Source organism: Sycon ciliatum, chromosome 3 (genome assembly GCF_964019385.1).
Source record: "Sycon ciliatum chromosome 3, ocSycCili1.1, whole genome shotgun sequence".
In the NCBI taxonomy this organism is placed as follows: Eukaryota; Metazoa; Porifera; class Calcarea; order Leucosolenida; family Sycettidae; genus Sycon; species Sycon ciliatum.
In genome coordinates this window covers 15,257,303-15,284,120 of record NC_088645.1, presented here as the reverse complement: position 1 = coordinate 15,284,120, position 26,818 = coordinate 15,257,303, and the positions used below count along the sequence as shown (strand labels likewise).

The 26,818-nt window shown below is 43.7% G+C and overlaps 1 long non-coding RNA gene across 17 annotated transcripts in view; it reads left to right on the top strand.

The window, feature by feature from the left end:
* LOC135811543 (uncharacterized) overlaps window positions 1-26,818 on the top strand; it is a 357,214-nt gene that overhangs the window by 135,958 nt on the left and 194,438 nt on the right. For all 17 annotated transcript variants that reach the window (XR_010552636.1, XR_010552635.1, XR_010552634.1 and 14 more), the window contains one exon: window positions 22,703-22,760. This is a non-coding gene — a long non-coding RNA (uncharacterized LOC135811543). The remainder of the gene's footprint in view (window positions 1-22,702; window positions 22,761-26,818) is intronic.

Here is a 26,818-nt window from a genome sequence, read left to right as displayed (position 1 = left end):
ACGGGCAGGAATGTGAGAAAATGTCGGATTTTGACCATTTGTGCTGACCTTTGAATTTCAATGTACCTCTCTATAACATGACCCAGCTGTAATGTCAGTGGTAGCATTGATCTGATTTTTTGTTTGCTTGTAGGGCGCTGGCACCCACATTCAGTGACCCAAAAAATTTGGCACTGCTGTGAATAGTTTAGTCGCAAAGTGAAGATTCACGGGTAAAAAGCCCCAAACTGTGAGATTGGTTATTTTTCAGCTTTCAGCAGCCCTGGGCAAGTTCTTTAGAGAAATGTGGCTCTTTTTCTTGGTGCACTTGTCTATGTCCAGCTGCACAACAAAATGAGGCTGGTCATTGTCATTTTCTGAGCTGTGAACGGGCGGGAAGGTGAGAAAATGTCGGATTTTGACCATTTGTGCTGACCTTTGAATTTCAATGTACCTCTCTATAAAATGACCCAGCTGTAATGTCAGTGGTCGCATTGATTGATTTTTGGTTTGCTTGTAGGGCGCTGGCATCCACATTCAGTGACCCAGAAAATGTGGCACTGCTGTGAATAGTTTAGTCGCAAAGTGAAGATTCACGGGTAAAAAGCCCCAAACTGTGAGATTGGTTATTTTTCAGCTTTCAGCAGCCCTGGGCAAGTTCTTTAGAGAAATGTGGCTCCTTTTCTTGGTGCCCTTGTCTATGTCAAGCTGAACAACGAGATGAGGCTGGTCATTGTCATTTTCTGAGCTGTGAACGGGCAGGAATGTGAGAAAATGTCGGATTTTGACCATTTGTGCTGACCTTTGAATTTCAATGTACCTGTCTATAACATGACCCAGCTGTAATGTCAGTGGTCGCATTGATTTGATTTTTGGTTTGCTTGTAGAGCGCTGGCACCCACATTCAGTGACCCAGAAAATGTGGCACTGCTGTGAATAGTTTAGTCGCAAAGTGAAGATTCACGGGTAAAAAGCCCCAAACTGTGAGATTGGTTATTTTTCAGCTTTCAGCAGCCCTGGGCAAGTTCTTTAGAGAAATGTGGCTCTTTTTCTTGGTGCACTTGTCTATGTCCAGCTGCACAACGAGATGAGGCTGGTCATTGTCATTTTCTGAGCTGTGAACGGGCAGGAAGGTGAGAAAATGTCGGATTTTGACCATTTGTGCTGACCTTTGAATTTCAATGTACCTCTCTATAACATGACCCAGCTGTAATGTCAGTGGTCGCATTGATTTGATTTTTGGTTTGCTTGTAGGGCGCTGGCATCCACATTCAGTGACCCAGAAAATGTGGCACTGCTGTGAATAGTTTAGTCGCAAAGTGAAGATTCACGGGTAAAAAGCCCCAAACTGTGAGATTGGTCATTTTTCAGCTTTCAGCAGCCCTGGGCAAGTTCTTTAGAGAAATGTGGCTCTTTTTCTTGGTGCACTTGTCTATGGCCAGCTGCACAACGAGATGAGGCTGGTCATTGTCATTTTCTGAGCTGTGAATGGGCAGGAAGGTGAGAAAATGTCGGATTTTGACCATTTGTGCTGACCTTTGAATTTCAATGTACCTCTCTATAACATGACCCAGCCGTAATGTCAGTGGTCGCGTTGATTTGGTTTTTGGTTTGTTTGTAGGGCGCTGGCACCCACATTCAGTGACCCAGAAAATGTGGCACTGCTGTGAATAGTTTAGTCGCAAAGTGAAGATTCACGGGTAAAAAGCCCCAAACTGTGAGATTGGTTATTTTTCAGCTTTCAGCAGCCCTGGGCAAGTTCTTTAGAGACATGTGGCTGTTTTTCTTGGTGCACTTGTCTATGTGCAGCTGCACAACGAGATGAGGCTGGTCATTGTCATTTTCTGAGCTGTGAACGGGCAGGAAGGTGAGAAAATGTCGGATTTTGACCATTTGTGCTGACCATTGAATTTCAATGTACCTCTCTATAACATGACCCAGCTGTAATGTCAGTGGTCACATTGATTTGATTTTTGGTTTGCTTGTAGGGCGCTGGCATCCACATTCCGTTACCCAGAAAATGTGGCACAGCTGTGAATAGTTTAGTCGCAAAGTGAAGATTCACGGGTAAAAAGCCAAAAACTGTGAGATTGGTTATTTTTCAGCTTTCAGCAGCCCTGGGCAAGTTCTTTAGAGAAATGTGGCTCTTTTTCTTGGTGCACTTGTCTATGTCAAGCTGAACAACGAGATGAGGCTGGTCATTGTCATTTTCTGAGCTGTGAACGGGCAGGAATGTGAGAAAATGTCGGATTTGGACCATTTGTGCTGACCTTTGAATTTCAATGTACCTGTCTATAACATGACCCAGCTGTAATGTCAGTGTTAGCATTGATTTGATTTTTGGTTTGCTTGTAGGGCGCTGGCACCCACATTCAGTGACCCAGAAAATGTGGCACTGCTGTGAATAGTTTAGTCGCAAAGTGAAGATTCACGGGTAAAAAGCCCCAAACTGTGAGATTGGTTATTTTTCAGCTTTCAGCAGCCCTGGGCAAGTTCTTTAGAGAAATGTGGCTCTTTTTCTTGGTGCACTTGTCTATGTCCAGCTGCACAACGAGATGAGGCTGGTCATTGTCATTTTCTGAGCTGTGAACGGGCAGGAATGTGAGAAAATGTCGGATTTTGACCATTTGTGCTGACCTTTGAATTTCAATGTACCTCTCTATAACATGACCCAGCTGTAATGTCAGTTGTCGCATTGATTTGATTTTTGGTTTGCTTGTAGGGCGCTGGCACCCACATCCAGTGACCCAAAAAATTTGGCACTGCTGTGAATAGTTTAGTCGCAAAGTGAAGATTCACGGGTAAAAGGCCCCAAACTGTGAGATTGGTTATTTTTCAGCTTTCAGCAGCCCTGGGCAAGTTCTTTAGAGAAATGTGGCTCTTTTTCTTGGTGCACTTGTCTATGTCCAGCTGCACAACAAGATGAGGCTGGTCATTGTCATTTTCTGAGCTGTGAACGGGCAGGAAGGTGAGAAAATGTCGGATTTTGACCATTTGTGCTGACCTTTGAATTTCAATGTACCTCTCTATAACATGACCCAGCTGTAATGTCAGTGGTCGCATTGATTTGATTTTTGGTTTGCTTGTAGGGCGCTGGCACCCACATTCAGTGACCCAAAAAATTTGGCACTGCTGTGAATAGTTTAGTCGCAAAGTGAAGATTCACGGGTAAAAAGCCCCAAACTTTGAGATTGGTTATTTTCAGCTTTCAGCAGCCCTGGGCAAGTTCTTTAGAGAAATGTGGCTCTTTTTCTTGGTGCACTTGTCTATGTCCAGCTGCACAACGAGATGAGGCTGGTCATTGTCATTTTCTTAGCTGTGAACGGGCAGGAAGGTGAGAAAATGTCGGATTTTGACCATTTGTGCTGACCTTTGAATTTCAAAGTACCTCTCTATAACATGACCCAGCTGTAATGTCAGTGGTCGCATTGATTTGATTTTTGGTTTGCTTGTAGGGCGCTGGCACCCACATTCAGTGACCCAGAAAATGTGGCACTGCTGTGAATAGTTTAGTCGCAAAGTGAAGATTCACGGGTAAAAAGCCCCAAACTTTGAGATTGGTTATTTTTCAGCTTTCAGCAGCCCTGGGCAAGTTCTTTAGAGAAATGTGGCTCTTTTTCTTGGTGCACTTGTCTATGTCCAGCTGCACAACAAGATGAGGCTGGTCATTGTCATTTTCTGAGCTGTGAACGGGCGGGAAGGTGAGAAAATGTCGGATTTTGACCATTTGTGCTGACCTTTGAATTTCAATGTACCTCTCTATAAAATGACCCAGCTGTAATATCAGTGGTCGCATTGATTTGATTTTTGGTTTGCTTGTAGGGCGCTGGCATCCACATTCAGTGACCCAGAAAATGTGGCACTGCTGTGAATAGTTTAGTCGCAAAGTGAAGATTCACGGGTAAAAAGCCCCAAACTGTGAGATTGGTTATTTTTATGCTTTCAGCAGCCCTGGGCAAGTTCTTTAGAGAAATGTGGCTCCTTTTCTTGGTGCACTTGTCTATGTCAAGCTGAACAACGAGATGAAGCTGGTCATTGTCATTTTCTGAGCTGTGAACGGGCAGGAATGTGAGAAAATGTCGGATTTTGACCATTTGTGCTGACCTTTGAATTTCAATGTACCTCTCTATAACATGACCCAGCTGTAATGTCAGTGGTAGCATTGATTTGATTTTTGGTTTGCTTGTAGGGCGCTGGCACCCACATCCAGTGACCCAAAAAATTTGGCACTGCTGTGAATAGTTTAGTCGCAAAGTGAAGATTCACGGGTAAAAAGCCCCAAACTGAGAGATTGGTTATTTTTCAGCTTTCATCAGCCCTGGGCAAGTTCTTTAGAGAAATGTTGCTCTTTTTCTTGGTGCACTTGTCTATGTCCAGGTGCACAACAAGATGAGGCTGGTCATTGTCATTTTCTGAGCTGTGAACGGGCAGGAAGGTGAGAAAATGTCGGATTTTGACCATTTGTGCTGACCTTTGAATTTCAATGTACTTCTCTATAACATGACCCAGCTGTAATGTCAGTGGTCGCATTGATTTGATTTTTGGTTTGCTTGTAGGGCGCTGGCACCCACATTCAGTGACCCAAAAAATTTGGCACTGCTGTGAATAGTTTAGTCGCAAAGTGAAGATTCACGGGTAAAAGGCCCCAAACTGTGAGATTGGTTATTTTTCAGCTTTCAGCAGCCCTGGGCAAGTTCTTTAGAGAAATGTGGCTCTTTTTCTTGGTGCACTTGTCTATGTCCAGCTGCACAACAAGATGAGGCTGGTCATTGTCATTTTCTGAGCTGTGAACGGGCAGGAAGGTGAGAAAATGTCGGATTTTGACCATTTGTGCTGACCTTTGAATTTCAATGTACCTCTCTATAACATGACCCAGCTGTAATGTCAGTGGTCGCATTGATTTGATTTTTGGTTTGCTTGTAGGGCGCTGGCACCCACATTCAGTGACCCAAAAAATTTGGCACTGCTGTGAATAGTTTAGTCGCAAAGTGAAGATTCACGGGTAAAAAGCCCCAAACTGTGAGATTGGTTATTTTTCAGCTTTCAGCAGCCCTGGGCAAGTTCTTTAGAGAAATGTGGCTCTTTTTCTTGGTGCACTTGTCTATGTCAAGCTTAACAACGAGATGAGGCTGGTCATTGTCATTTTCTGAGCTGTTAACGGGCAGGAATGTGAGAAAATGTCGGATTTTGACCATTTGTGCTGACCTTTGAATTTCAATGTACCTCTCTATAACATGACCCAGCTGTAATGTCAGTGGTCGCATTGATTTGATTTTTGGTTTGCTTGTAGGGCGCTGGCATCCACATTCAGTGACCCAGAAAATGTGGCACTGCTGTGAATAGTTTAGTCGCAAAGTGAAGATTCACGGGTAAAAAGCCCCAAACTGTGAGATTGGTTATTTTTCAGCTTTCAGGAGCCCTGGGCAAGTTCTTTAGAGAAATGTGGCTCTTTTTCTTGGTGCACTTGTCTATGTCAAGCTGAACAACGAAATGAGGCTGGTCATTGTCATTTTCTGAGCTGTGAACGGGCAGGAATGTGGGAAAATGTCGGATTTTGACCATTTGTGCTGACCTTTGAATTTCAATGTACCTCTCTATAACATGACCCAGCTGTAATGTCAGTGGTAGCATTGATTTGATTTTTGGTTTGCTTGTAGGGCGCTGGCACCCACATTCAGTGACCCAAATAATTTGGCACTGCTGTGAATAGTTTAGTCGCGAAGTGAAGATTCACGGGTAAAAAGCCCCAAACTGTGAGATTGGTTATTTTTCAGCTTTCAGCAGCCCTGGGCAAGTTCTTTAGAGAAATGTGGCTCCCTTTCTTGGTGCACTTGTCTATGTCAAGCTGAACAACGAGATGAGGCTGGTCATTGTCATTTTCTGAGCTGTGAACGGGCAGGAATGTGAGAAAATGTCGGATTTTGACCATTTGTGCTGACCTTTGAATTTCAATGTACCTCTCTATAACATGACCCAGCTGTAATGTCAGTGGTAGCATTGATTTGATTTTTGGTTTGCTTGTAGGGCGCTGGCACCCACATTCAGTGACCCAAAAATTTTTGCAATGCTGTGAATAGTTTAGTCGCAAAGTGAAGATTCACGGGTAAAAAGCCGAAAACTGTGAGATTGGTTATTTTTCAGCTTTCAGCAGCCCTGGACAAGTTCTTTAGAGAAATGGTGCACTTGTCTATGTCCAGCTGCACAACAAGATGAGGCTGGTCATTGTCATTTTCTGAGCTGTGAACGGGCAGGAAGGTGAGAAAATGTCGGATTTTGACCATTTGTGCTGACCTTTGAATTTCAATGTACCTCTCTATAACATGACCCAGCTGTAATGTCAGTGGTCGCATTGATTTGATTTTTGGTTTTCTTGTGCTGGCATGCACATTCAGTTACCCAGAAAATGTGGCACTGCTGTGAATAGTTTAGTCGCAAAGTGAAGATTCACGGGTAAAAAGCCCCAAACTGTGAGATTGGTTATTTTTCAGCTTTCAGCAGCCCTGGGCAAGTTCTTTAGAGAAATGTTGCTCTTTTTCTTGGTGCACTTGTCTATGTCCAGCTGCACAACAAGATGAGGCTGGTCATTGTCATTTTCTGAGCTGTGAACGGGCAGGAAGGTGAGAAAATGTCGGATTTTGACCATTTGTGCTGACCTTTGAATTTCAATGTACCTCTCTATAACATGACCCAGCTGTAATGTCAGTGGTCGCATTGATTTGATTTTTGGTTTGCTTGTAGGGCGCTGGCATCCAAATTCAGTTACCCAGGAAATGTGGCACTGCTGTGAATAGTTTAGTCGCAAAGTGAAGATTCACGGGTAAAAAGCCCCAAACTGTGAGATTGGTTATTTTTCAGCTTTCAGGAGCCCTGGGCAAGTTCTTTAGAGAAATGTGGCTCTTTTTCTTGGTGCACTTGTCTATGTCAAGCTGAACAACGAGATGAGGCTGGTCATTGTCATTTTCTGAGCTGTGAACGGGCAGGAATGTGAGAAAATGTCGGATTTTGACCATTTGTGCTGACCTTTGAATTTCAATGTACCTCTCTATAACATGACCCAGCTGTAATGTCAGTGGTAGCATTGATTTGATTTTTGGTTTGCTTGTAGGGCGCTGGCACCCACATTCAGTGACCCAAATAATTTGGCACTGCTGTGAATAGTTTAGTCGCAAAGTGAAGATTCACGGGTAAAAAGCCCCAAACTGTGAGATTGGTAATTTTTCAGCCCCAAACTGTTAGATTGGTTATTTTTCAGCTTTCAGCAGCCCTGGGCAAGTTCTTTAGAGAAATGTGGCTCTTTTTCTTGGTGCACTTGTCTATGTCCAGCTGCACAACAAGATGAGGCTGGTTATTGTCATTTTCTGAGCTGTGAACGGGCAGCAAGGTGAGAAGATGTCGGATTTTGACCATTTGTGCTGACCTTTGAATTTCAATGTACCTCTCTATAACATGACCCAGCTGTAATGTCAGTGGTCGCATTGATTTGATTTTTGGTTTGCATGTAGAGCGCTGACACCCACATTCAGTGACCCAGAAAATGTGGCACTGCTGTGAATAGTTTAGTCGCAAAGTGAAGATTCACGGGTAAAAAGCCCCAAACTGTGAGATTGGTTATTTTTCAGCTTTCAGCAGCCCTGGGCAAGTTCTTTAGAGAAATGTGGCTCTTTTTCTTGGTGCACGTGTTTTTGTCAAGCTGAACAACGAGATGAGGCTGGTCATTGTCATTTTCTGAGCTGTGAACGGGCAGGAATGTGAGAAAATGTCGGATTTTGACCATTTGTGCTGACCTTTGAATTTCAATGTACCTCTCTATAACATAACCCAGCTGTAATGTCAGGGGTCGCATTGATTTGATTTTTGGTTTGCTTGTAGGGCGCTGGCATCCACATTCAGTGCCCCAGAAAATGTGGCACTGCTGTGAATAGTTTAGTCGCAAAGTGAAGATTCACGGGTAAAAAGCCCCAAACTGTGAGATTGGTAATTTTTCAGCTTTCAGCAGCCCTGGGCAAGTTCTTTAGAGAAATGTGGCTCTTTTTCTTGGTGCACTTGTCTATGTCCAGCTGCACAACAAGATGAGGCTGGTCATTGTCATTTTCTGAGCTGTGAACGGGCAGGAAGGTGAGAAAATGTCGGATTTTGACCATTTGTGCTGACCTTTGAATTTCAGAGTACCTCTCTATAACATGACCCAGCTGTAATGTCAGTTGTCGCATTGATTTGATTTTTGGTTTGCTTGTAGGGCGCTGGCACCCACATTCAGTGACCCAAAAAATTTGGCACTGCTGTGAATAGTTTAGTCGCAAAATGAAGATTCACGGGTAAAAAGCCCCAAACTGTGAGATTGGTTATTTTTCAGCTTTCAGCAGCCCTGGGCAAGTTCTTTAGAGAAATGTGGCTCTTTTTATTGGTGTACTTGTCTATGTCCTGCTGCACAACAAGATGAGGCTGGTCATTTTCATTTTCTGAGCTGTGAACGGGCAGGAAGGTGAGAAAATGTCGGATTTTGACCATTTGTGCTGACCTTTGAATTTCAATGTACCTCTCTATAACATGACCCAGCTGTAATGTCAGTGGTCGCATTGATTTGATTTTTGGTTTGCTTGTAGGGCGCTGGCATCCACATTCAGTGACCCAGAAAATGTGGCACTGCTGTGAATAGTTTAGTCGCAAAGTGAAGATTCACGGGTAAAAAGCCCCAAACTGTGAGATTGGTTATTTTTCAGCTTTCAGCAGCCCTGGGCAAGTTCTTTAGAGAAATGTGGCTCTTTTTCTTGGTTCACTTGTCTATGTCCAGCTGCACAACGAGATTAGGCTGGTCATTGTCATTTTCTGAGCTGTGAACGGGCAGGAAGGTGAGAAAATGTTGGATTTTGACCATTTGTGCTGACCTTTGAATTTCAATGTACCTCTCTATAACATGACCCAGCTGTAATGTCAGTGGTCGCATTGATTTGATTTTTGGTTTGCTTGTAGGGCGCTGGCACCCACATTCAGTGACCCAGAAAATGTGGCACTGCTGTGAATAGTTTAGTCGCAAAGTGATGATTCACGGGTAAAAAGCCCCAAACTGTGAGATTGGATATTTTTCAGCTTTCAGCAGCCCTGGGCAAGTTCTGTAGAGAAATGTGGCTCTTTTTCTTGGTGCACTTGTCTATGCCCAGCTGCACAACAAGATGAGGCTGGTCATTGTTATTTTCTGAGCTGTGAACGGGCAGGAAGGTGAGAAAATGTCAGATTTTGACCATTTGTGCTGACCTTTGAATTTTAATGTACCTCTCTATAACATGACCCAGCTGTAATGTCAGTGGTCGCATTGATTTGATTTTTGGTTTGCTTGTAGGGCGCTGGCATCCACATTCAGTGACCCAGAAAATGTGGCACTGCTGTGAATAGTTTAGTCGCAAAGTGAAAATTCACGGGTAAAAAGCCCCAAACTGTGAGATTGATTATTTTTCAGCTTTCAGCAGCCCTGGGCAAGTTCTGTAGAGAAATGTGGCTCTTTTTCTTGGTGCACTTGTCTATGTCCAGCTGCACAACAAGATGAGGCTAGTCATTGTCATTTTCTGAGCTGTGAACGGGCAATAAGGTGAGAAAATGTCGGATTTTGACCATTTGTGCTGACCTTTGAATTTCAATGTACCTCTCTATAACATGACCCAGCTGTAATGTCAGTGGTCGCATTGATTTGATTTTTGGTTTGCTTGTAGGGCGCTGGCATCCACATTCAGTGACCCAGAAAATGTGGCACTGCTGTGAATAGTTTAGTCGCAAAGTGAAGATTCACGGGTAAAAAGCCCCAAACTTTGAGATTGGTTATTTTTCAGCTTTCAGCAGCCCTGGGCAAGTTCTTTAGAGAAATGTGGCTCTTTTTCTTGGTGCACTTGTCTATGTCCAGCTGCACAACAAGATGAGGCTGGTCATTGTCATTTTCTGAGCTGTGAACGGGCGGGAAGGTGAGAAAATGTCGGATTTTGACCATTTGTGCTGACCTTTGAATTTCAATGTACCTCTCTATAAAATGACCCAGCTGTAATGTCAGTGGTCGCATTGATTTGATTTTTGGTTTGCTTGTAGGGCGCTGGCATCCACATTCAGTGACCCAGAAAATGTGGCACTGCTGTGAATAGTTTAGTCGCAAAGTGAAGATTCACGGGTAAAAAGCCCCAAACTGTGAGATTGGTTATTTTTATGCTTTCAGCAGCCCTGGGCAAGTTCTTTAGAGAAATGTGGCTTCTTTTCTTGGTGCACTTGTCTATGTCAAGCTGAACAACGAGATGAAGCTGGTCATTGTCATTTTCTGAGCTGTGAACGGGCAGGAATGTGAGAAAATGTCGGATTTTGACCATTTGTGCTGACCTTTGAATTTCAATGTACCTCTCTATAACATGACCCAGCTGTAATGTCAGTGGTAGCATTGATTTGATTTTTGGTTTGCTTGTAAGGCGCTGGCACCCACATCCAGTGACCCAAAAAATTTGGCACTGCTGTGAATAGTTTAGTCGCAAAGTGAAGATTCACGGGTAAAAAGCCCCAAACTGAGAGATTGGTTATTTTTCAGCTTTCATCAGCCCTGGGCAAGTTCTTTAGAGAAATGTTGCTCTTTTTCTTGGTGCACTTGTCTATGTCCAGGTGCACAACAAGATGAGGCTGGTCATTGTCATTTTCTGAGCTGTGAACGGGCAGGAAGGTGAGAAAATGTCGGATTTTGACCATTTGTGCTGACCTTTGAATTTCAATGTACTTCTCTATAACATGACCCAGCTGTAATGTCAGTGGTCGCATTGATTTGATTTTTGGTTTGCTTGTAGGGCGCTGGCACCCACATTCAGTGACCCAAAAATTTGGCACTGCTGTGAATAGTTTAGTCGCAAAGTGAAGATTCACGGGTAAAAGGCCCCAAACTGTGAGATTGGTTATTTTTCAGCTTTCAGCAGCCCTGGGCAAGTTCTTTAGAGAAATGTGGCTCCCTTTCTTGGTGCACTTGTCTATGTCAAGCTGAACAACGAGATGAGGCTGGTCATTGTCATTTTCTGAGCTGTGAACGGGCAGGAATGTGAGAAAATGTCGGATTTTGACCATTTGTGCTGACCTTTGAATTTCAATGTACCTCTCTATAACATGACCCAGCTGTAATGTCAGTGGTAGCATTGATTTGATTTTTGGTTTGCTTGTAGGGCGCTGGCACCCACATTCAGTGACCCAAAAATTTTTGCACTGCTGTGAATAGTTTAGTCGCAAAGTGAAGATTCACGGGTAAAAAGCCCCAAACTGTGAGATTGGTTATTTTTCAGCTTTCAGCAGCCCTGGGCAAGTTCTTTAGAGAAATGGTGCACTTGTCTATGTCCAGCTGCACAACAAGATGAGGCTGGTCATTGTCATTTTCTGAGCTGTGAACGGGCAGGAAGGTGAGAAAATGTCGGATTTTGACCATTTGTGCTGACCTTTGAATTTCAATGTACCTCTCTATAACATGACCCAGCTGTAATGTCAGTGGTCGCATTGATTTGATTTTTGGTTTGCTTGTGCTGGCATGCACATTCAGTTACCCAGAAAATGTGGCACTGCTGTGAATAGTTTAGTCGCAAAGTGAAGATTCACGGGTAAAAAGCCCCAAACTGTGAGATTGGTTATTTTTCAGCTTTCAGCAGCCCTGGGCAAGTTCTTTAGAGAAATGTTGCTCTTTTTCTTGGTGCACTTGTCTATGTCCAGCTGCACAACAAGATGAGGCTGGTCATTGTCATTTTCTGAGCTGTGAACGGGCAGGAAGGTGAGAAAATGTCGGATTTTGACCATTTGTGCTGACCTTTGAATTTCAATGTACCTCTCTATAACATGACCCAGCTGTAATGTCAGTGGTCGCATTGATTTGATTTTTGGTTTGCTTGTAGGGCGCTGGCATCCACATTCAGTTACCCAGAAAATGTGGCACTGCTGTGAATAGTTTAGTCGCAAAGTGAAGATTCACGGGTAAAAAGCCCCAAACTGTGAGATTGGTTATTTTTCAGCTTTCAGGAGCCCTGGGCAAGTTCTTTAGAGAAATGTGGCTCTTTTTCTTGGTGCACTTGTCTATGTCAAGCTGAACAACGAGATGAGGCTGGTCATTGTCATTTTCTGAGCTGTGAACGGGCAGGAATGTGAGAAAATGTCGGATTTTGACCATTTGTGCTGACCTTTGAATTTCAATGTACCTCTCTATAACATGACCCAGCTGTAATGTCAGTGGTAGCATTGATTTGATTTTTGGTTTGCTTGTAGGGCGCTGGCACCCACATTCAGTGACCCAAATAATTTGGCACTGCTGTGAATAGTTTAGTCGCAAAGTGAAGATTCACGGGTAAAAAGCCCCAAACTGTGAGATTGGTAATTTTTCAGCCCCAAACTGTTAGATTGGTTATTTTTCAGCTTTCAGCAGCCCTGGGCAAGTTCTTTAGAGAAATGTGGGTCTTTTTCTTGGTGCACTTGTCTATGTCCAGCTGCACAACAAGATGAGGCTGGTTATTGTCATTTTCTGAGCTGTGAACGGGCAGCAAGGTGAGAAGATGTCGGATTTTGACCATTTGTGCTGACCTTTGAATTTCAATGTACCTCTCTATAACATGACCCAGCTGTAATGTCAGTGGTCGCATTGATTTGATTTTTGGTTTGCATGTAGAGCGCTGACACCCACATTCAGTGACCCAGAAAATGTGGCACTGCTGTGAATAGTTTAGTCGCAAAGTGAAGATTCACGGGTAAAAAGCCCCAAACTGTGAGATTAGTTATTTTTCAGCTTTCAGCAGCCCTGGGCAAGTTCTTTAGAGAAATGTGGCTCTTTTTTTTGGTGCACGTGTTTTTGTCAAGCTGAACAACGAGATGAGGCTGGTCATTGTCATTTTCTGAGCTGTGAACAGGCAGGAATGTGAGAAAATGTCGGATTTTGACCATTTGTGCTGACCTTTGAATTTCAATGTACCTCTCTATAACATAACCCAGCTGTAATGTCAGGGGTCGCATTGATTTGATTTTTGGTTTGCTTGTAGGGCGCTGGCATCCACATTCAGTGACCCAGAAAATGTGGCACTGCTGTGAATAGTTTAGTCGCAAAGTGAAGATTCACGGGTAAAAAGCCCCAAACTGTGAGATTGGTAATTTTTCAGCTTTCAGCAGCCCTGGGCAAGTTCTTTAGAGAAATGTGGCTCTTTTTCTTGGTGCACTTGTCTATGTCCAGCTGCACAACAAGATGAGGCTGGTCATTGTCATTTTCTGAGCTGTGAACGGGCAGGAAGGTGAGAAAATGTCGGATTTTGACCATTTGTGCTGACCTTTGAATTTCAAAGTACCTCTCTATAACATGACCCAGCTGTAATGTCAGTTGTCGCATTGATTTGATTTTTGGTTTGCTTGTAGGGCGCTGGCACCCACATTCAGTGACCCAAAAAATTTGGCACTGCTGTGAATAGTTTAGTCGCAAAATGAAGATTCACGGGTAAAAAGCCCCAAACTGTGAGATTGGTTATTTTTCAGCTTTCAGCAGCCCTGGGCAAGTTCTTTAGAGAAATGTGGCTCTTTTTATTGGTGTACTTGTCTATGTCCTGCTGCACAACAAGATGAGGCTGGTCATTTTCATTTTCTGAGCTGTGAACGGGCAGGAAGGTGAGAAAATGTCGGATTTTGACCATTTGTGCTGACCTTTGAATTTCAATGTACCTCTCTATAACATGACCCAGCTGTAATGTCAGTGGTCGCATTGATTTGATTTTTGGTTTGCTTGTAGGGCGCTGGCATCCACATTCAGTGACCCAGAAAATGTGGCACTGCTGTGAATAGTTTAGTCGCAAAGTGAAGATTCACGGGTAAAAAGCCCCAAACTGTGAGATTGGTTATTTTTCAGCTTTCAGCAGCCCTGGGCAAGTTCTTTAGAGAAATGTGGCTCTTTTTCTTGGTTCACTTGTCTATGTCCAGCTGCACAACGAGATTAGGCTGGTCATTGTCATTTTCTGAGCTGTGAACGGGCAGGAAGGTGAGAAAATGTTGGATTTTGACCATTTGTGCTGACCTTTGAATTTCAATGTACCTCTCTATAACATGACCCAGCTGTAATGTCAGTGGTCGCATTGATTTGATTTTTGGTTTGCTTGTAGGGCGCTGGCACCCACATTCAGTGACCCAGAAAATGTGGCACTGCTGTGAATAGTTTAGTCGCAAAGTGATGATTCACGGGTAAAAAGCCCCAAACTGTGAGATTGGATATTTTTCAGCTTTCAGCAGCCCTGGGCAAGTTCTGTAGAGAAATGTGGCTCTTTTTCTTGGTGCACTTGTCTATGCCCAGCTGCACAACAAGATGAGGCTGGTCATTGTTATTTTCTGAGCTGTGAACGGGCAGGAAGGTGAGAAGATGTCGGATTTTGACCATTTGTGCTGACCTTTGAATTTCAATGTACCTCTCTATAACATGACCCAGCTGTAATGTCAGTGGTCGCATTGATTTGATTTTTGGTTTGCATGTAGAGCGCTGACACCCACATTCAGTGACCCAGAAAATGTGGCACTGCTGTGAATAGTTTAGTCGCAAAGTGAAGATTCACGGGTAAAAAGCCCCAAACTGTGAGATTGGTTATTTTTCAGCTTTCAGCAGCCCTGGGCAAGTTCTTTAGAGAAATGTGGCTCTTTTTCTTGGTGCACGTGTTTTTGTCAAGCTGAACAACGAGATGAGGCTGGTCATTGTCATTTTCTGAGCTGTGAACAGGCAGGAATGTGAGAAAATGTCGGATTTTGACCATTTGTGCTGACCATTGAATTTCAATGTACCTCTCTATAACATGACCCAGCTGTAATGTCAGTGGTCGCATTGATTTGATTTTTGGTTTGCTTGTAGGGCGCTGGCATCCACATTCAGTGACCCAGAAAATGTGCCACTGCTGTGAATAGTTTAGTCGCAAAGTGAAGATTCACGGGTAAAAGCCCCAAACTGTGAGATTGGTTATTTTTCAGCTTTCAGCAGCCCTGGGCAAGTTCTTTAGAGAAATGTGGCTCTTTTTCTTGGTGCACTTGTCTATGTCTAGCTGAACAACGAGATGAGGCTGGTCATTGTCATTTTCTGAGCTGTGAACGTGCAGGAATGTGAGAAAATGTCGGATTTTGACCATTTGTGCTGACCTTTGAATTTCAATGTACCTCTCTATAACATGACCCAGCTGTAATGTCAGTGGTAGCATTGATTTGATTTTTGGTTTGCTTGTAGGGCGCTGGCACCCACATTCAGTGACCCAAAAAATTTGGCACTGCTGTGAATAGTTTAGTCGCGAAGTGAAGATTCACGGGTAAAAAGCTCCAAACTGTGAGATTGGTTATTTTTCAGCTTTCAGCAGCCCTGGGCAAGTTCTTTAGAGAAATGTGGCTCTTTTTCTTGCTGCACTTGTCTATGTCCAGCTGCACAATAAGATGAGGCTGGTCATTGTCATTTTCTGAGCTGTGAACGGGCAGGAAGGTGAGAAAATGTCGGATTTTGACCATTTGTGCTGACCTTTGAATTTCAATGTACCTCTCTATAACATGACCCAGCTGTAATGTCAGTGGTCGCATTGATTTGATTTTTGGTTTGCTTGTAGGGCGCTGGCACTTACATTGAGTGAGCCAAAAAATTTGGCACTGCTGTGAATAGTTTAGTCGCAAAGTGAAGATTCACGGGTAAAAAGCCCCAAACTGTGGGATTGGTTATTTTTCAGCTTTCAGCAGCCCTGGGCAAGTTCTTTAGAGAAATGTGGCTCTTTTTCCTGGTTCACTTGTCTATGTCCAGCTGCACAACAAGATGAGGCTGGTCATTGTCATTTTCTGAGGTGTGAACGGGCAGGAAGGTGAGAAAATGTCGGATTTTGACCATTTGTGCTGACCTTTGAGTTTCAATGTACCTCTCTATAACATGACCCAGCTGTAATATCAGTGGTCGCATTGATTTGATTTTTGGTTTGCTTGTAGAGCGCTGACACCCACATTCAGTGACCTAAAAAATTTGGCACTGCTGTGAATAGTTTAGTCGCAAAGTGAAGATTCACGGGTAAAAAGCCCCAAACTATGAGATTTGTTATTTTCAGCTTTCAGCAGCCCTGGGCAAGTTCTTTAGAGAAATGTGGCTCTTTTTCTTGGTGCACTTTTCTATGCCCAGCTGCACAACAAAATGAGGCTGGTCATTGTCATTTTCTGAGCTGTGAACGAGAAAATGTCGGATTTTGACCATTTGTGCTGACCTTTGAATTTCAATGTACCTCTCTATAACATGACCCAGCTGTAATGTCAGTTGTCGCATTGATTTGATTTTTGGTTTGCTTGTAGGGCGCTGGCATCCACATTCAGTGACCCAGAAAATGTGGCACTGCTGTGAATAGTTTAGTCGCAAAGTGAAGATTCACGGGTAAAAAGCCCCAAACTGTGAGATTGGTTATTTTTCAGCTTTCAGCAGCCCTGGGCAAGTTCTTTAGAGAAATGTGGCTCTTTTTCTTGGTGTACTTGTCTATGTCCAGCTGCACAACAAGATGAGGCTGGTCATTGTCATTTTCTGAGCTGTGAACGGGCAGGAAGGTGAGAAAATGTCGGATTTTGACCATTTGTGCTGACCTTTGAATTTCAATGTACCTCTCTATAACATGACCCAGCTGTAATGTCAGTGGTCGCATTGATTTGATTTTTGGTTTGCTTGTAGGGCGCTGGCATCCACATTCAGTGACTCAGAAAATGTGGCACTGCTGTGAATAGTTAAGTCGCAAAGTGAAGATTCACGGGTAAAAAGCCCCAAAGTGTGAGATTGGTTATTTTTCAGCTTTCAGCAGCCCTGGGCAAGTTCTTTAGAGAAATGTGGCTGTTTTTCTTGGTGCACTTGTCTATGTCCAGCTGCACAACAAGATGAGGCTGGTCATTGTCATTTTCTGAGCTGTGAACGGGCAGGAAGGTGAGAAAATGTCGGATTTTGACCATTTGTGCTGACCTTTGAATTTCAATGTACCTCTCTATAACATGACCAAGCTGTAATGTCAGTGGTCGCATTGATTTGATTTTTGGTTTGCTTGTAGGGCGCTGGCACCCACATTCAGTGCCCCAAAAAATTTGGCACTGCTGTGAATAGTTTAGTCGCAAAGTGAAGATTCACGGGTAAAAAGCCCCAAACTGTGAGATTGGTTATTTTTCAGCTTTCAGCAGCCCTGGGCAAGTTCTTTAGAGAAATGTGGGTCTTTTTCTTGGTTCACTTGTCTATGTCCAGCTGCACAACGAGATGAGGCTGGTCATTGTCATTTTCTGAGCTGTGAACAGGCAGGAAGGTGAGAAAATGTCGGATTTTGACCATTTGTGCTGACCTTTGAATTTCAATGTACCTCTCTATAACATGGCCCAGCTGTAATGTCAGTGGTCGCATTGATTTTGATTTTTGGTTTGCTTGTAGGGCGCTGGCATCCACATTTAGTGACCCAAAAAATTTGGCACTGCTGTGAATAGTTTAGTCGCAAAGTGAAGATTCACGGGTAAAAAGCCCCAAACTGTGAGATTGGTTATTTTTCAGCTTTCAGCAGCCCTGGGCAAGTTCTTTAGAGAAATGTGGCTCTTTTTCTTGGTTCACTTGTCTATGTCCAGCTGCACAACGAGATGAGGCTGGTAATTGTCATTTTCTTAGCTGTGAACGGGCAGGAAGGTGAGAAAATGTCGGATTTTGACCATTTGTGCTGACCTTTGAATTTCAATGTACCTCTCTATAACATGACCCAGCTGTAATGTCAGTGGTCGCATTGATTTGATTTTTGGTTTGCTTGTAGGGCCCTGGCACCCACATTCAGTGACCCAAAAAATTTGGCACTGCTGCGAAGAGTATAGTCGCAAAGTGAAGATTCACGGGTAAAAAGCCCCAAACTGTGAGATTGGTTATTTTTCAGCTTTCAGCAGCCCTGGGCAAATTCTTTAGAGAAATGTGGGTTTTTTTCTTGGTGCACTTGTCTATGGCCAGCTGCACAACAAGATGAGGCTGGTCATTGTCATTTTCTGAGCTGTGAACGGGCAGGAAGGTGAGAAAATGTCGGATTTTGACCATTTGTGCTGACCTTTGAATTTCAATGTACCTCTCTATAACATGACTCAGCTGTAATGTCAGTGGTAGCATTGATTTGATTTTTGGTTTCCTTGTAGGGCGCTGGCACCCACATTCAGTGACCCAAAAAAATGTGGCACTGCTGTGAATAGTTTAGTCGCAAAGTGAAGATTCACGGGTAAAAAGCCCCAAACTGTGAGATTGGATATTTTTCAGCTTTCAGCAGCCCTGGGCAAGTTCTTTAGAGAAATGTGGCTCTTTTTCTTGGTGCACTTGTCTATGTCCTGCTGCACAACAAGATGAGGCTGGTCATTGTCAGTTCCTGAGCTGTGAACGGGCAGGAAGGTGAGAAAATGTCGGATTTTGACCATTTGTGCTGACCTTTGAATTTCAATGTACCTCTCTATAACATGACCCAGCTGTGATGTCAGTGGTCGCATTGATTTGATTTTTGGTTTGCTTGTAGAGCGCTGACATCCACATTCAGTGACCCAAAAAATGTGGCACTGCTGTGAATAGTTTAGTCGCAAAGTGAAGATTCACGGGTAAAAAGCCCCAAACTGTGAGATTGGTTATTTTTCAGCTTTCAGCAGCCCTGGGCAAGTTCTTTAGAGAAATGTGGCTCTTTTTCTTGGTGCACTTGTCTATGTCCAGCTGCACAACAAGATGAGGCTGGTCATTGTCATTTTCTTAACTGTGAACGGGCAGGAAGGTGAGAAAATGTCGGATTTTGACCATTTGTGCTGACCATTGAATTTCAATGTACCTCTCTATAACATGACCCAGCTGTAATGTCAGTGGTCGCATTGATTTGATTTTTAGTTTGCTTCTAGGGTGCTGGCATCCACATTCAGTGACCCAGAAAATGTGGCACTGCTGTGAATAGTTTAGTCGCAAAGTGAAGATTCACGGGTAAAAAGCCCCAAACTGTGAGATTGGTTATTTTTCAGCTTTCAGCAGCCCTGGGCAAGTTCTTTAGAGAAATGTGGCTCTTTTTCTTGGTTCACTTGACTATGTCCCGCTGCACAACGAGATGACGCTGGTCATTGTCATTTTCTGAGCTGTGAATGGGCAGGAAGGTGAGAAAATGTCGGATTTTTACCATTTGTGCTGACCTTTGAATTTCAATGTACCTCTCTATAACATGACCCAGCTGTAATGTCAGTGGTCGCATTGATTTGATTTTTGGTTTGCTTGTAGGGCGCTGGCACCCACATTCAGTGACCCAAAATATTTGGCACTGCTGTGAATAGTTTAGTCGCAAAGTGAAGATTCACGGGTAAAAAGCCCCAAACTGTGAGATTGGTTATTTTTCAGCTTTCAGCAGCCCTGGGCAAGTTCTTTAGAGAAATGTGGCTCTTTTTCTTGGTGCACTTGTCTATGTCCAGCTGCACAACGAGATGAGGCTGGTCCTTGTCATTTTCTGAGCTGTGAACGGGCAGGAAGGTGAGAAAATGTCGGATTTTGACCATTTGTGCTGACCTTTGAATTTCAATGTACCTCTCTATAACATGACCCAGCTGTAATGTCAGTGGTCGCATTGATTTGATTTTTGGTTTGCTTGTAGGGCGCTGGCATCCACATTCAGTGACCCAGAAAATGTGGCACTGCTGTGAATAGTTTAGTCGCAAAGTGAAGATTCACGGGTAAAAAGCCCCAAACTGTGAGATTGGTTATTTTTCAGCTTTCAGCAGCCCTGGGCAAGTTCTTTAGAGAAATGTGGCTCTTTTTCTTGGTGTACTTGTCTATGTCCAGCTGCATAACAAGATGAGGCTGGTCATTGTCATTTTCTGAGCTGTGAACGGGCAGGAAGGTGAGAAAATGTCGGATTTTGACCATTTGTGCTGACCTTTGAATTTCAATGTACCTCTCTATAACATGACCCAGCTGTAATGTCAGTGGTCGCATTGATTTGATTTTTGGTTTGCTTGTAGGGCGCTGGCATCCACATTCAGTGACTCAGAAAATGTGGCACTGCTGTGAATAGTTAAGTCGCAAAGTGAAGATTCACGGGTAAAAAGCCCCAAAGTGTGAGATTGGTTATTTTTCAGCTTTCAGCAGCCCTGGGCAAGTTCTTTAGAGAAATGTGGCTGTTTTTCTTGGTGCACTTGTCTATATCCAGCTGCACAACAAGATGAGGCTGGTCATTGTCATTTTCTGAGCTGTGAACGGGCAGGAAGGTGAGAAAATGTCGGATTTTGACCATTTGTGCTGACCTTTCAATTTCAATGTACCTCTCTATAACATGACCCAGCTGTAATGTCAGTGGTCGCATTGATTTGATTTTTGGTTTGCTTGTAGGGCGCTGGCATCCACATTCAGTTACCCAAATGCGGCACTGGTGTGAATAGTTTAGTCGCAAAGTGAAGATTCACGGGTAAAAAGCCCCAAACTGTGAGATTGGTTATTTTTCAGCTTTCAGCAGCCATGGGCAAGTTCTTTAGAGAAATGTGGCTCTTTTTCTTGGTTCACTTGTCTATGTCCAGCTGCACAACAAGATGAGGCTGGTCATGGTCATTTTCTGAGCTGTGAACGGGCAGGAAGGTGAGAAAATGTCGGATTTTGACCATTTGTGCTGACCTTTGAATTTCAATGTACCTCTCTATAACATGACCCAGCTGTAATGTCAGTGGTCGCATTGATTTGATTTTTGGTTTGCTTATAGGGCGCTGGCACCCACATTCAGTGACCCCAAAAATTTGGCACTGACGTGAATAGTTTAGTCGCAAAGTGAAGATTCACGGGTAAAAAGCCCCAAACTGTGAGATTGGTTATTTTTCAGCTTTCAGCAGCCCTGGGCAAGTTCTTTCGAGGAAAGTGGCTCTTTTTCTTGCTGCACTTGTCTATGTCCAGCTGCACAACGAGATGAGGCTGGTCATTGTCATTTTCTGAGCTGTGAACGGGCAGGAAGGTGAAAAAATGTCGGATTTTGACCATTTGTTCTGACCTTTGAATTTCAATGTACCTCTCTATAACATGACCCAGCTGTAATGTCAGTGGTCGCATTGATTTGATTTTTGGTTTGCTTGTAGGGCGCTGGCATCCACATTCAGTGACCCAAATGCGGCACTGGTGTGAATAGTTTAGTCGCAAAGTGAAGATTCACGGGTAAAAAGCCCCAAACTGTGAGATTGGTTATTTTTCAGCTTTCAGCAGCCCTGGGCAAGTTCTTTAGAGAAATGTGGCTCTTTTTGTTGCTGCACTTGTCTATGTCCAGCTGCACAACGAGATGAGGCTGGTCATTGTCATTTTCTGAGCTGTGAACGTGCAGGAAGGTGAGAAAATGTCGGATTTTGACCATTTGTGCTGACCTTTGAATTTCAATGTACCTCTCTATAACATGACCGAGCTGTAATGTCAGTGGTCCAATTGATTTGATTTTTGGTTTGCTTGTAGGGCGCTGGCACCCACATTCAGTGACCCAAAATATTTGGCACTGCTGTGAATAGTTAAGTCGCAAAGTGAAGATTCACGGGTAAAAAGCCCCAAACTGTGAGATTGGTTATTTTTCAGCTTTCAGCAGCCCTGGGCAAGTTCTTTCGAGAAATGTGGCTCTTTTTCTTGCTGCACTTGTCTATGTCCAGCTGCACAACGAGATGAGGCTGGTCATTGTCATTTTCTGAGCTGTGAACGGGCAGGAAGGTGAAAAAATGTCGGATTTTGACCATTTGTTCTGACCTTTGAATTTCAATGTACCTCTCTGTAACATGACCCAGCTGTAATGTCAGTGGTCGCATTGATTTGATTTTTGGTTTGCTTGTAGGGCGCTGGCATCCACATTCAGTGACCCAAATGCGGCACTGGTGTGAATAGTTTAGTCGCAAAGTGAAGATTCACGGGTAAAAAGCCCCAAACTGTGAGATTGGTTATTTTTCAGCTTTCAGCAGCCCTGGGCAAGTTCTTTAGAGAAATGTGGCTCTTTTTGTTGCTGCACTTGTCTATGTCCAGCTGCACAACGAGATGAGGCTGGTCGTTGTCATTTTCTGAGCTGTGAACGCGCAGGACGGTGAGAAAATGTCGGATTTTGACCATTTGTGCTGACCTTTGAATTTCAATGTACCTCTCTATAACATGACCGAGCTGTAATGTCAGTGGTCCAATTGATTTGATTTTTGGTTTTCTTGTAGGGCTGGCACCCACATTCAGTGACCCAAAATATTTGGCACTGCTGTGAATAGTTAAGTCGCAAAGTGAAGATTCACGGGTAAAAAGCCCCAAACTGTGAGATTGGTTATTTTTCAGCTTTCAGCAGCCCTGGGCAAGTTCTTTCGAGAAATGTGGCTCTTTTTCTTGCTGCACTTGTCTATGTCCAGCTGCACAACGAGATGAGGCTGGTCATTGTCATTTTCTGAGCTGTGAACGGGCAGGAAGGTGAAAAAATGTCGGATTTTGACCATTTGTGCTGACCTTTGAATTTCAATGTACCTCTCTATAACATGACCCAGCTGTAATGTCAGTGGTAGCATTGATTTGATTTTTGGTTTGCTTGTAGGGCGCTGGCATCCACATTCAGTGACTTAGAAAATGTGGCACTACTGTGAATATTTTAGTCGCCAAATGAAGATTCACGGGTAAAAAGCCCCAAACTGTGAGATTGGTTATTTTTCAGCTTTCAGCAGCCCTGGGCAAGTTCTTTAGAGAAATGTGGCTCTTTTTCTTGGTGCACTTGTCTATGTCAAGCTGCACAACGAGATGAGGCTGGTCATTGTCATTTTCTGAGCTGTGAACGGGCAGGAAGGTGAGAAAATGTCGGATTTTGACCATTTGTGCTGACCTTTGAATTTCAATGTACCTCTCTATAACATGACCCAGCTGTAATGTCAGTGGTAGCATTGATTTGATTTCTGGTTTGCTTGTAGGGCCCTGGCACCCACATTCAGTGACCCAAAAAATTTGGCACTGCTGTGAATAGTTTAGTCGCAAAGTGAAGATTCACGGGTAAAAAGCCCCAAACTGTGAGATTGGTTATTTTTCAGCTTTCAGCAGCCCTGGGCAAGTTCTTTAGAGAAATGTGGCTCTTTTTCTTGGTGCACTTGTCTATTTCCAGCTGCACAACAAGATGAGGCTGGTCACTGTCATTTTCTGAGCTGTGAACGGGCAGGAAGGTGAGAAAATGTCGGATTTTGACTATTTATTTGGTGCTCAACAGACCATACATGCCCTGCTGGTGCTGCAATACAACGAGAGTTTGGCTGCTTTGGTCTTCAACAACTGGTCGCCACAAACACGCACACCGCACCTTCAGGCAACCAGGCATGCTTGGACCTCATCTTCAGCAATCGTAGCCAACTAGTGTCGTCCATAGACACAGCCTGTGCTCTGGATGCATCGGATCACCTCCTCGTTTCATGCCAGTTTGATATCCCCATGGACCCGCTTCCCTCTTGTGCTTCATCCAGGGATTTTGTGCAGTCATCTTCTGCCCGTAAGTACAATTTTAAGAGAGTGACACCTACCACGTGGGCGGGTATTAATGATGATCTAGCGGCAGTTGCCTGGCATACGGTTGTTACGTCAGATGTGGACGAATCACTTGCAAATATTCAGACTGTTCTAGACCGCATCTTTACGCAGCACATTAGTGTGCAGCACTATGACCGTTGCTCCATCAGGGATACAGGGAGATCACGCCTGTCGAAACAACTTCCGCCCTGGATTAATGCGGAATTGAAAGGTGCTATCCGTCACAAGGCGGAACTTCACAGTCGGAGTAGGAAGTACCCAAGTCCTGTCAACAAATATCTGTTTAAAAAGCAACGAAATATTGTGAGGTCGCTGTCCCGGAAATGTCACCGGGAGTATATCCGAAAGCTGCAGGTCCTGATTTGCGATACCAGTAATCACCCTTCATTGCATCAATTCATTCGCATGCAGAGATCTTCGGGAAATAGCCCTGGAATACCTGACCTCGCATCAAATGGAAAGTTGGCAGCAGACCCTGCAGCTAAAGCTGCAGCTTTGAACGAGCAATTTGCATCAGTGGCGGTTGTTGACGACCCGCGCATACCATTGCCGTCCTTAGACCAACACCCTTGCCTCCCGAATGCGTTTCGTGCTCCGATAATAACCACAGCTGGAGTGCGCAAAGCTATTGCGAAGCTTAAGCTTAACAAATCGCCTGGTATGGACGGCATCTCCAATGAAGTTGTTAAGGCTCTAGCACCATCATTATCATATCCTTTATGTCTTCTATTTAATTTGTCTTTCAGAAAAGGGAAGTTTCCATCGGCATGGAAAGTGGCCAAAATAACGCCGATATTTAAGGGCAAAGGTAGTAAAGCTACTCCTGGAAATTACAGGCCAATCTCTCTCTTATCATGCATTTCAAAATTATGTGAACGAATATTTTATGATCAGTTGTATAGCCATGTTGCCCCTGCCATTCACCCTGCTCAGTCTGGCTTTCGTCGTGGAGACTCAACTTCACTGCAGCTGACTCGCCTTGTACAGGACATTATCGGAGCAAGAGCAGAAAAGTTGTACACGGGCATTTGCTTCTTCGATCTTGCAAAGGCGTTCGACACAGTGTGGCATAGAGGTCTCTTGAGGAAGCTTCAAGTCATATTTAACATCTCTGACACACCGTTGAAGTGGATAGAGAGCTATCTTTCTGGGAGAAGCCAGTTTGTGTCCGTGTCGGGAGCAGACTCTCCAAAGCTACCCGTGCTGTCGGGGGTGCCTCAGGGCTCAATTCTTGGACCATTGCTTTTTGTTTTGTATGTTAATGATCTACCAAGTCATGTTTCTGGAATGTCATTGTTTGCTGACGACACAGCTGCTTTGCGCCACTGTAAAACTGTCAAACAGCTTGAGTCAGAGTTGCAAGACGCGATAAATATGATTGTCACCTGGATGTCCAGTTGGAGGCTTCAGGCAAACGTTTCAAAAACCAAAGTACTGTTTCTAACAGATTCTGCCTCAATGTTTAAGTTCACCTTTCCCAATTCACCCACAGAAATTCAGACGGTAAAGGAGCACAAGCACCTAGGGGTAATGTTCGATTCATCCATGTCCTGGTCGGCTCATGTAGATTACATTTGTAATAAAGTCAGCCGTGCTCTTGGCTATATTAAAAGTCATTGTAAACATCTCTCTATTCCGTGCCGTTCCGCTATATATAAAATTTATCTCCTTCCATTGTTTGAATATGCTGCCACAGCCTGGTGTGGCCTAGCTAAGGTCTTATCCGATTCTATTGAAGTTCATCATAAGAAAGTTCTAAAAATTTTGTTCTCGAAGAAACCTTCCTTTCCCTCCAATGAGTTGTACTTATTAGCTCAGACTACTCCGTTAGAGCAACGCCGACTAACTTGCCTCTGTATATTGGTTCATCGAATTCTCTTGGGTTGTGTTCCTGAACATATAAAGCCTTATAACTGGTTTGTTTCGGGCCGCTCAATCAGAAACAAAGTGTCTCTTCCCAAGGCCAAGTCAACGCAATTCACAAGATCGCCATTCTTCCAGGGCTACTGTGCATGGCTACAACTTCCCGAATCAGTGAAGACTTCTGCATCATTGAAAGAATTTAAAGTGAATCTGAGGGCCTGCTGATGACTGAGTGCACCATAATAATAATACTTGCAAGTAAAAACTAATCAATATAGCTTTTCGGCTGTTTCCTTTTCATGGATATAATCTTCTCCTTCTTTTACCATGGTTGGCTATCACCCACATCTTCCCGTTTTGGCTGCCATCGGAAGCCATAAGATGTTGAATAAATAAATAAATAAATAAATTTGTGCTGACCTTTGAATATCAATGTACCTCTCTATAACATGACCCAGCTGTAATGTCAGTGGTCGCATTGATTTGATTTTTGGTTTGCTTGTAGGGCGCTGGCACCCACATTCAGTTACACAGAAAATGTGGCACTGCTGTGAATAGTTTAGTCGCAAAGTGAAGATTCACGGGTAAAAAGCCCCAAACTGTGAGATTGGTTATTTTTCAGCTTTCAGCAGCCCTGGGCAGGTTCTTTCGAGAAATGTGGCTCTTTTTCTTGGTGCACTTGTCTATGTCAAGCTGAACAACGAGATGAGGCTGGTCATTGTCATTTTCTGAGCTGTGAACGGGCAGGAATGTGAGAAAATGTCGGATTTTGACCATTTGTGCTGACTTTTGAATTTCAATGTACCTCTCTATAACATGACCCAGCTGTAATGTCAGTGGTAGCATTGATCTGATTTTTGGTTTGCTTGTAGGGCGCTGGCACCCACATTCAGTGACCCAAAAATTTGGCACTGCTGTGAATAGTTTAGTCGCAAAGTGAAGATTCACGGGTAAAAAGCCCCAAACTGTGAGATTGGTTATTTTTCAGCTTTCAGCAGCCCTGGGCAAGTTCTTTAGAGAAATGTGGCTCTTTTTCTTGGTGCACTTGTCTATGTCCAGCTGCACAACAAGATGAGGCTGGTCATTGTCATTTTCTGAGCTGTGAACGGGCAGGAAGGTGAGAAAATGTCGGATTTTGACCATTTGTGCTGACCTTTGAATTACAATGTACCTCTCTATAACATGACCCAGCTGTAATGTCAGTGGTCGCATTGATTTGATTTTTGATTTGCTTGTAGGGCGCTGGCATCCACATTCAGTGACCCAGAAAATGTGGCACTGCTGTGAATAGTTTAGTCGCAAAGTGAAGATTCACGGGTAAAAAGCCCCAAACTGTGAGATTGGTTATTTTTAAGCTTTCAGCAGCCCTGGGCAAGTTCTTTAGAGAAATGTGGCTCCTTTTCTTGGTGCACTTGTCTATGTCAAGCTGAACAAGGAGATGAGGCTGGTCATTGTCATTTTCTGAGCTGT